At 28.1% G+C, this 11,279-nt stretch overlaps 1 long non-coding RNA gene across 1 annotated transcript; it reads right to left on the bottom strand.

Moving 5' to 3' along the window:
* Positions 1–7,415: 7,415 nt before the first annotated feature.
* LOC107961084 (uncharacterized) lies at positions 7,416–8,527 on the bottom strand. Its single transcript, XR_001701181.2, has 2 exons — positions 7,949–8,527; positions 7,416–7,636 (listed from the first exon to the last, which is right to left on the bottom strand). It is a non-coding gene; the product is annotated as an uncharacterized lncRNA (long non-coding RNA).
* Between the last annotated feature and the right edge of the window lie 2,752 nt (positions 8,528–11,279).

Here is an 11,279-nt window from a genome sequence, read left to right as displayed (position 1 = left end):
TGAAAACTTGAAAGAATTTAAAATACGATCCCTCTTTGTAAAGAAAATGCTCAAATGTTAAGGACCTTCTCGTCTCACAATATAAAATGTCACATCCAGTAAGTTAGGACACGACATCTTGAATTTTCGAGAACGAGCTTGCCTTTTATATAAAAATTCGTGTATTTCAAAAGGTTATTCAGTTAGTTAAGGTGAACGAGGAAAATCGAAACCCAGTAAGTTAGGGCACGTTTCCTCGAATTCCCAAACACCGAATATTGCCTTTACTTGCAAAAATCTTATTTCGAGGTAACGAAATGCCATACCCAGTAAGTTAGGGAACAACACCTCGTATCTCCGAGAATAAGCATTTTTCAAAACTCATGTCACGATTTAAAAGAGTATTCCGTTATTTAGGTTAAAGGAGAAAAATCGAAACCCAATAAGTTAGGGCACGATTGTCTCGAATTACCAAATACGGAATATTACTTTTATAAAAGAATTATTATTGGGTTGGATATAATGATAATAAGAATAATATTAAAGTAAAGTAAACAATAATACTATATATAAATGTATATATATATGTATATAATAGAAATACACACTACTATATAATAATAATAAATATAGAAATACAAAAAGCAAATATAATAAAAATATTAAATTAAAGTAATAAAAATAATACTATATATAAAATATATATATACATAAAAATATACACTAATATATAATAGTAATAGTGATAGCAAAAATAATAAAAATATAAGTAATATTAATAATATATTAGAATACAAAAGTAAAGTAATAACAATAGGGGTGATAATAATAATAATACAAACAATAATACATATATATAATAATAGTAGTTAGAAATAAAAAATAATAAAAGTAACAATAATGATAGTAATAATATAAATAAATATGGAGAGGGCATATATAATATAATAATAATATAAAAAATAATATATACATGAGAAATAATAATAATATAAATAATAGTAAAAATAATAAAATAATAAAACAAAGCTCTCAACTCTCTTTCTCCCTCTTTTCTAAATCCGGCCGTTGGTCCGGCTTTGCTTCGGTCATGGACCCCCACGGGCCGCCATCGGCGCCACCGTACACGGCGGCCGGACCTCAAAAAAACCTTTTTCGATAATGAAAATATGGGTAAGCTTCTTACTTTTATTTTTACTTTCGTATAAAAAAACAAAATAAAATTGAAAGGAAAACAATAAACAAACAAAGAACTAAAGATAAGAATAGACAAAAGAAACCTCTTTTGCTTTGATCTTTGATTAATCTCCAAAAACTAGCTTTTCCAAGAAACAAAAATAACCTTTTTTACAAAAAAACACCTCCAAAAAACAAAAAAAACCTCCTCCAAAACAAAGAACAATCCTTCTCCAAAAATTCAAAAACCCACCCCCTAAAAACAAAGTCTTGAATGGCTTTTATAGCCAAATTTTACAAGTGGAGTGGTTGGGGTGGTTTAGGTGGCCAAGGGTGGTGGAGTTGGTGGCTAAGGTGGGTGGCCAACAAAGGTGGTGGAGTAGGTGGCCAAGGTTTTTATTTATTTATTTATTTATTTTTTGTGTTTGGGTTGGGATTAGGTTGGGCCAAATTGGGTTTGGTTAGGGTTGGTTTAAGTTGGGCCAAAATTGGGCCTTTACAAATGTAACCACCTTTAAGTTATCAGTTTGAATCAATACTCTATCAATATTCTTAACTTCTTTTCTTTCTTTTGAATTATGGTTCACATTACTTTATATAAGCTTTTAGATAATTAATCCCAAGAATTTATTTATCTAGTTATTTAATGTTGAAAAAATTATTTCACTAAAATAATTGACAAGTCACACCGTAGCTAAACCTCTAATTAACAATTCAAAATATTTGATAATTATAAAAAGATTCATAGTTAATATTATTCCAAACATTTTCTAAAATCCATTTTATACATTATGGTGAAGCAATCAAAATATATATCACACATCTAAAAATTACAAATGGGAAATATGTGATTCCTAGCCATAAGGAAATTGTAACGGGGTTAGTTTATTAGCTTGATGCATAGAAGTGTTGCTGCATGTAAAATGTTATATCTCCATATATGTATGAGAATCCGTGTTCTCACAAGTAATGATTTAACTATTAATTAGAGGCGTTTAATTAATACTATCACTAAATTTTGCGTATAAGCAATAGGCTTTGCAACATATTGTTTCAACTTACATACAATATCATTAAAAGCTTAAGATATAAACTAATCAACATTAGCAAAATTGTCTCAATTACATCATTTGTAATTTTCCTCTTAAACTAATTATTTAAGCAAATGATCTCACAAATGACATGTTATGAGTTAATAACTCACATGTGATTATTTTATAAATGCATCTACCAAAATTATATAATTTTATAACATTCCACATGGTGGATGGATGAGATGAGCCCATAGTTATTCTAAAAATATGAGAGATTTAAAGTAAGATTTAACTAGTGAAATTCTAATAAATAATTTTCTTTAAAAACAAGCAACACATAAAAATTATTTAAATTGAAAAATCTTCGAATTCTTTAATGGGTGCTCGTCGAAATTCTCAATTATTTTTCTCACCTCATTGATTAAGATGACTTGGCTAATCATGCCAAATAATTGAAAATTTTGAACATGTGTTTGTTTTTGTACTATACAAACTGAACATTACAGCTGTAGCGACGTAAAAAAATTTCGCTTTCGGTCACTAATTAAGGCGATTATTTGAAAATTTAAAAATCGACTTTCGATTTTATTAAAAAAGGGAGTCGCCACCGATCTTTTTTCTAGGTGTGACCGGACACCTAATAAATCATCCTTTTTTAGAAAAGAAAACTTATTCTTGCACAAAAATGAAGGCCGAATTTAGGTCTACGTCAAAAGCCAGAGTAAAGTTAGGTTTGGGAGTCGGTTACGCGTGAGGAAGGTATTAGCACCCTCGCGACACCCAAAATTGGTATCTTATTAAACACATGTTGTCTTGATTTTCAAAAATACGAATTCAATTTGACATTTAAGTGTGATCCGATTGAAGGAAATGAGAAGTTGCAAGTTTTTTTGTTTTTTAGAAGGGCGTCCCGTTTTTAACACAAGCCGATTGATTTCACCCAACATAGCGATGAAATCGATGACTTAATGTTAAAATCGGTACATTGCCTTATTCTTAAAATTAAAATGTAAAAAGTTTTTAAAATGATAGTAAAAAAAAATCCAAGAATATTATTGTCAATAAAATGCAAATAATGATGTGAATAATAAAATATATAAAATATAAAATATTAAAATATCAAAATAATAGAATAATAATAATTAATATTGACAAATAAAAAATAAAATAGAAATAAAAAAATGTACATAATATATATATATTAGAAATAATAATGATGTTTAAAAAACAATACTATTAATAATACTACATAAATATGTACATATATAAAAAATAAATACGTGATAATATTAAAAATATGTACATAATATAGTGTTAAAAATACATACATAATATAGTTAAGATATATACATAAGATAACATGTAGAAAAAAAAAATATATATATATAAAAATAATATAATATTAAAGATATATACATAAAATAGTACAAAATATATATATACGTAATATAGAATTTAAAATATACCTAATATATTAAAAGAATATATATAATATAATATTAAGAAATATAATAATAACAAAAAAGGAGAGAGAGGGAGAGGGTGGGTGATTTCCGGCCACAAGGCCGACCACCGTCCGGTCGCCGTCGGCCCCACCGTACACGGCAGCCGGACCTCAAAAAACTTTTTCGGTAAAAATGGATAAGCTTCCTCCTTTTATTTTTACTTTCGGATAAAAAAAACAAAATAAGATTGAAAGAAAAAACGATAAGCAAACAAAGAACTTAAAACGAGAATAGACAAAGAAACCTCTTTTGCTTTGATCTTTGATTAATCTCAAAAAAAAAACTAGCCTCTCCAAAAACTAGCCTTTACAATAATTCTTCTCCTTGATTACTCCCAAAAAACCTCTCAAAAATCCTTTACAATAACTTTCTCCCCAAAAAACCTTTTTTTTAGACAAAGAAACCTTTTTTGCTTTGATTTTTGATTAATCTCCAAAAAAAAAAACTAGCCTCTCCAAAAACTAGCCTTTACAATAACTCTTCTCCTTGATTACTCTAAAAAAAACTCTCAAAAATCCTGTACAATAACTTTCTCCCCCCAAAAACTTTTTTTTTTAGACAAAGAAACCTCTTTTGCTTTAATCTTTGATTAATCTCCAAAAAAAAACTAGCCTCTCCAAAAACTAACCCTTACAATAACTCTTTTCCTTGATTACTCTAAAAAAAACTCTCAAAAATCCTTTACAATAACTTTCTCCCCCCAAAAACTTTTTTTTTACATTTGGTTTTATGATGGCTTTTATAGCCTTGTTACAATATTTTTTTTTTTATTTGCTATCTTTTCTTTTTGCAAGATGGAGCAAGTGGAGGAGCAAGTGGCAGACAATGGATATCAAAAATGGGAGGAATTTGGGGTAAGTGGGAAAGTGGCTAGGTGACTAAGGTTTCTTGATTTTTTTTTAGGGTTAGGGCTAGGGTTAAATGTGGGCCTAAGTGTAAGTTAATTTAGAGGGGTTTTGATTTTTTTCTTGTTGTAAATGGGTTTAATTTGTGGTAGGCCAAAATTGGCCTGCAACAACAACAAAAGCTACATATAGTGTCCCTTTTTTTTATTACCTATTGCTGTTCTTAAAACGACTACTAAAAAAATAGTCGCCTTAAAAAGCATAGTAATTCAAGAGATCGAAGAGTTTGTTACAAGAAACGCAACAAGTTAACGACGCTTTTTTTTAGCTTTAGCGACATAAGCCATTATTTTATAAAGAGATTAGTATTCGATCGAATCAAGTGAAAATATTTTGAATAAATTGAGTTAACGAGTTTTATTTTATCATTCTAATTCGATTTGAAATTTTTTCGAATTGAGTCAAGTAAAATGAAATTCGAGTTGAGTCGAATCGAGTGAAATTGTTCGAGTTAAATTTAAAAATTAAACATGTCAAATTAAAATCTTGTTATAGTATAACTAATTTCATGTTAGAGCACATGAATTTGAAAACTTTTTCAAAGAAAAATTATAATAAAATAAATTATTTTAGTATGATAAACTTAAATAATTAATTAACTTATTTAGGTCAAAAAATTATTAGTTTAGAAAATTTTTAAAATTTTAACTATGTTTATATATTCTTTAGAATTTTTATTTTTTTTAAAATATATAATTTTTATAAGTATTTTGAATTTTTTTTTGTAATTTTTGTTAAGAGAGATCAATTTGCTCATTTTCAAATTTGAAAAGATCAAAGAGGTATTTACACTAATCTATTATTCGAATTATTCAAGTTATTTGAATTGTAAAATTCAACTCGACTCAAACTTGAAACTAAAATAATTCGATTTGATTAACTCAAAATTTATTTTTTTCAATTTTTTCAAATCGAATCGAATTTTTTTATCCCTAAATTTATACATAATGGAACGCTTTGTTTCCTTCCGTCACAAAAAATTACTTTGATAGAAAATTATATTTAATTGTGTTTGTAAAAAGAACACCCAATTTATTTGTTTTTGCGATGTTGTCCATCTACTTGTCGCCATATTTATGAATTTCTAGTTAGGGTGAGTAAAATTCGTTTCAATTCGAAAAATTTGATAAAAAATCAAATTGTGAATTAAATAATTCGAGTGATTCGAATCAACTCGAATAAAAAATTAAAATTTTTAGTTTAACTCGAATATGAATTACACAATTCGAGTTATTTGAAAATCTGAATAAGAAAATGCAAAACTACGTCGTTTTGATAAATGTTTATCTATTAAGTTAAAAGGCAAAACCATTATATTGTTTATGTAGTTAAACAACCAGTCTATGTAAATGTCATATTGAGTATAAATAATAGGATTCATTAACTCGACTCAAAAATTTTTAATTTGACTCGATTCGATTAAAAAAAATTTCATATTGAGTTCGGTTGTTAAAATAAGATTCGTCAACTCAAATAGCTCAAATTTCCTTTTAGGATTCATATGACATTTCTAATTTCGGATTTCGTTTTAGAATTTTCATAACATTCTTTTTTTTTAAATGGAATATGAAATGCAAAATTATTGAAAACCTGATTTTATATGGACTTTTCGAGGCCGATTGCTAATTTTAAGCTTATGAAACCATTGGATCTATATTGCATATTATGTGGATGAATATTAAAACAATACATGAACTTTAGTTTGATATGCAATGTTATAGATTTTATGCAATTTTATATATGATATTTTAACTTGATTCAAATTTTATAAACTACTAACAACATTATCGACATAGTACCACTTTACGTTTATATATCGTAAGCACAAACAATTATATTAATCCAATATGAAAATAAATAAATAAATTTATTTCTTTTAAATGTGCACAATTAGATTAAAATTAAAGTTTAATGTGTTTATGTATATGTATATCTATAAAAAGAGGAAGAAGATGGGCCACAAGAAAAATTCCCGCAAATACCATGGTGATAGCATGTATAAGAGCCGAAATAGGAGTAGGCCCCTCTATGGCATCAAGTAACCATACATGAAGAGGAAATTGCGCCGGAAAATAATAAAGAGGCACATAAATTAACAAATAAAAAATTAACCTCATTATTATAAATCAAGTTATTAAATATTTCGAACAAATCTTGAAATTCAAAACTTCCCGTTATCCAATATAAAAACCTAATACTCCTAATAATAAACCAAAATCGCTTATCCGATTAGTTACAAACGTTTTTTTACAAACGTTTACCACAGCAGGTCGTGTGAACCAAAAACCTTTTAATAAATATGAACACATTCCAACTAATTCCCAAAAAATATAAATTAGTATCAAATTCAAACTAGTAACTAATCCCAACATTGAAGTGTTAAACAAACTCATATAAGCAAAAAAATCTCAAATATCCTTGATCATGAGACATATAATTGTCACTATAAATGAAAACAAAAATTCCAACAATGGTGATTAATATTGACATAATAGAGGTAAGTGAATCAATAAAGTAGCCAAACTCAGAAAGAAAAATCATTCTTGATGGTCCAAGACCATACATATTGATAACAAATTTTCATGTATATAATTACATCAAATTAAAGTTCTTATATTGCATTTCACATTAAAATAAAATTCATGTATAATTTTAATATTTATCCCAATATTATAAATCTGAAATGTGCCACATATTATAACATTATACTATGATATATATTGTACCATCAAAATAGAATGTAAAAACAGTAAATAATATTCAATGATAAACTAGTTAAAGCAATTAAAGAATAATTTCGAAGTGGCCCAAGACAATAAACCCAAATAATAAGTAATAAAAGTCCAATTTATAGTCCATTTACAAATAACTCAATTACTAAACCCAACAAGCCCAAAAGTTTAGAAACCCTAGCTCAACTACCAAAAACACTTCAGCAACCCTAGCCTCCTTCAGCCTCAGCCGCCGCATGCCTCCTCTGCCACGTGCGCCACCACCGCTCGGGGCACCAACCACCAGCCTCACACGCTCACATCACCTGCAAAGTGAGACCAGCACGCAAACAAAAGAAAACAACAAACAAAGAGACAAAAACGGTAGCAAGACAACAAGAAAGAAAACAACGCAGAAACGACAAAGAAATAAAAACAAACAGTTTACTATCCGGCTATAAAAATCAAAATATGGCCTTTTGTAATTTTTTACGCGCATTAAGCAATCACAATAGCAAAAAACCAAAGAGGTTGATTTTATTTCCATTCTCGTTTTATGTTCTGAGTTCATTGATTCTCTTTTGTTATTTATTTTTTATACGAAATAGACAAAAATAAAATAAGGAAGGGGAACTTACCTGATTTACTCCGTGATCGCGCCAACAGAGCCTCCTTCTCTTTCGCCGGACTCGAGTCCAAAAAGGGGGGAGAGGAGTCTTCTTTTCTCAATATTTTCAGGGCTAAAAGGGGGGGCCTTTAGGCGTGTTCAAACAGGGGCTAAAGAGCCCATTATCGCACCTCCGACCACCGCTTATGGCGGCCGGTACGGAGGTGAATCGCACCCTCGGTGACCAAAGGCAAAGGGAGAGGGAGAGAGTAAAAAGAACTCTCTGTTTTTTAAAAAAAGGGAATGCAGAAATGAAAAAAAATTGACCTTAATAAAAAAACATGAAACGGCAGCATTGTTTTCAAGGTTAAAGTGGGTCATCTGCACTATGGGTCCTTCAGTTTTGCTACCCGTTTCCAATATCCCCATTTGGTTCTTAATTTTGCGCTTTAATTTGGCCCCATGGATTTTACACTAGTCGCATTTTGGTCCTGCATGATATAAAGCGCATAAGGGCTGGGATATTCTCCTAACAAGTCCCTCTTTCTCTGCATACGTTCCATTCGGACCCTCTTTCTTATAAAATTCATCACTTCAGTTGTATTTTATTTTTTTAATTTAATCCCTAACCTACTAATATCAAACTATTTTGTATATTTTACGTACTTATTTTTTTAAGAAGAACATGTGTTCTGTTAAACAATTATATATATATATATTAGTTCTTAAAAAAAAAGTACATTCTATGTATCATTTATTTAAAATTGAGTTATAGTATTCTTTTCAAATTGTTTTATTGTACATTATTCTAGGTTATGAATATACATTTTCTTATTACATATCATTTTTTTTAATTATCTTGTATATTATTTATTTTATGTTTTTATGTATATACCATGTATTTTAAAGTTTTACATATTTTAAATTTTTATATATCATGTAGTTAAAATTATTTTATATGTTATTTATTCAAAGTTTTATATATAGTTTATTTCAAATTGTTTTACTATTATTTACTTTAAGTTTATCTATATTATTTATTTGAGATTTCTTTTTATTTATTCGTTTTGAATTATTCTTATACATTGTTTGAAACTATTATTTACTTGAAATTGCTATGTTATTTCATCTTTTGATTGTTAAGATTAGAATTTAAGTGACATATGTTATATAATTATTACCATTGTGTGTATTAGATTTAGTTTATTCGTATTTTCTTTATTGTCATTTGCTTGTATAATATGGTATTTATGTTGTATTATTCCATGCTCTAGGCTATATTTTGTTCCATCTAGTCTAAGTCATATCATAAATTAAACCCCAATACATTTATCCAACAAATCGCTTTATTTTAACCTAAATAAATAATACACGTCTTTTAAATATTGTATTCACTACTATTCAAAAACCAAATTTTCCAAATAAGGCAATGTTTTTCATTTTGAAATATCGAGGAATTGTGCCTTAAGTTACGGGGTTTCGATTTTCTCGTTGTTTCTAAATAGTTAAATATCCTTTTCGAGTTTTAAAATACATGGGATTTCAATTTAAATTAAAGACGACCTTGCACTCGGAAATTCATGGTATTGTGTCCTAACTTACGGGATGTGATACTCCGATATCTCGGGATAAAAGAATCTTTAAGCAATCGTTTTGAGCTAATTCAAGAATTTTAAAATCGATGTTAATAAAAAAGATCGTATTTCAAATCCATTCCCGATTTTTAATTTTTGACATTAAGACACTAACTAATCAATTCGGTACCAATTTTTGGGCGTGTCGAGGGTGCTAATCCTTCCTCACACGTAACCGACTCCCGAACTTGTTCTCTTGAATTTCGTAGACCAAAATGCCGTTTTAGTAAACTAAAATTATTTTATTAAAACAAAGGTGATCCGATCACACCAAATAAAGATCGGTGGCGACTTCCGTTTTAATTTTCGTTTTCACACAAAGTCGATGCCTGTTTTCAACAAAAAGGTTTCGACATTTAGTTTATAAATTAATTGTAAGAACAACTCAATAATTATCCATTGCCGATGAACAACCCTAAGAGACCTTCTGATGATTTACTCACTAATCACCTTACTAATTAGAAAGATTTGACTTTAATTAACAAATTCAACCGTGCACGCGTTTTTATTTAAATTAGATAATTCATTCCCATAACATAACCCAGTTACTCTCTCAATCAAACTATGCTAACTGGTTCCATTTATTAGAATAAAGAGATAATTACAGATCTAATTACTCTAATTAACTGATTATTATCTTAAATATTAAATAAGGGGTCATACTTGAAATGATACTAAGATCAATAATAAGTGATTGCCATACCTTTCTTATAAAACAGAGAATGAGCAAATATGTAAGAAAAGAATGAAGAACACTTTGAACCTTACAGTTCTAGTAAGACTCATGAGCTTCTATTTACGTTTTGCTAAAAAAAATTCATAATTAAGAGAATGCCGAAAAAAAATTATAGTTAATCCTCTCTATAATAGTAATATTTACCTATCAAATTTTTGAATATTATAGAGTGATGGTTGTTATACACTTATAATTTCATTCGAGACATCTATAATAACATTCGAGATTAGATCATATTTAATTTTTTTAAATTTTCAAATTTAAAAGCTATAATTTATAATAATTGATGAGATTTAAATTATATTTTTAATAAATTTTACAATAATAATTTCCATTTTTTAAAGATAGCCTTCATTTAATAACATATGATTAATATATTTTTATATAAAATTTAAACATTTTATTATTTTTATTTCACTTAGGAATAAAATTAATTTTATTAAAATTTAAGACAAGTGACTACAATACAAAAGTAATTTAGTAAACTGTTATAGAGAAGTAATTTAATAAAAAAATGTATCTCATACTTCATGATTATTGCTGTTATAAAATATAATAATAAAACATAAATAAAATTGTTCTACAATAAACTTGAAGTACATATGATTATTGTTCTCTTTTCTCATCAATCCAATCACCGCTTATGTTTTTCTTTTCCTTATCAATGAATAGACATCTTTACTTGTATGACTTATGTCTCCTATTTCTTGAAAAAATTATTCGATTATCAGATTTGGTATGATACTGATGAGATATTTGATGACATCGATAAGATTGATATTCAAATATTTCTTCTTAAAACGTATTAATTTGACCCCATAAGCGAGACCACCACCCCATGGCATGTTGCCGCCAAAAATAGAACCCCGTAAATCTCCTAATTGTTCCAAAGCAACTAGAAAGAGATTTTTTAACCAGAAAGAATTCAGTTCAAATGTAGGATACCTATCCAGAAGTTCTCGCAACTCAATCATGTATGACGGAATCATCAA

This window comes from Gossypium hirsutum, chromosome A08 (assembly GCF_007990345.1).
Source record: "Gossypium hirsutum isolate 1008001.06 chromosome A08, Gossypium_hirsutum_v2.1, whole genome shotgun sequence".
In the NCBI taxonomy this organism is placed as follows: Eukaryota; Viridiplantae; Streptophyta; class Magnoliopsida; order Malvales; family Malvaceae; genus Gossypium; species Gossypium hirsutum.
The sequence above is the reverse complement of the archived record's forward strand: the minus strand, read 5'-3'. Positions and strand labels throughout refer to the sequence as shown.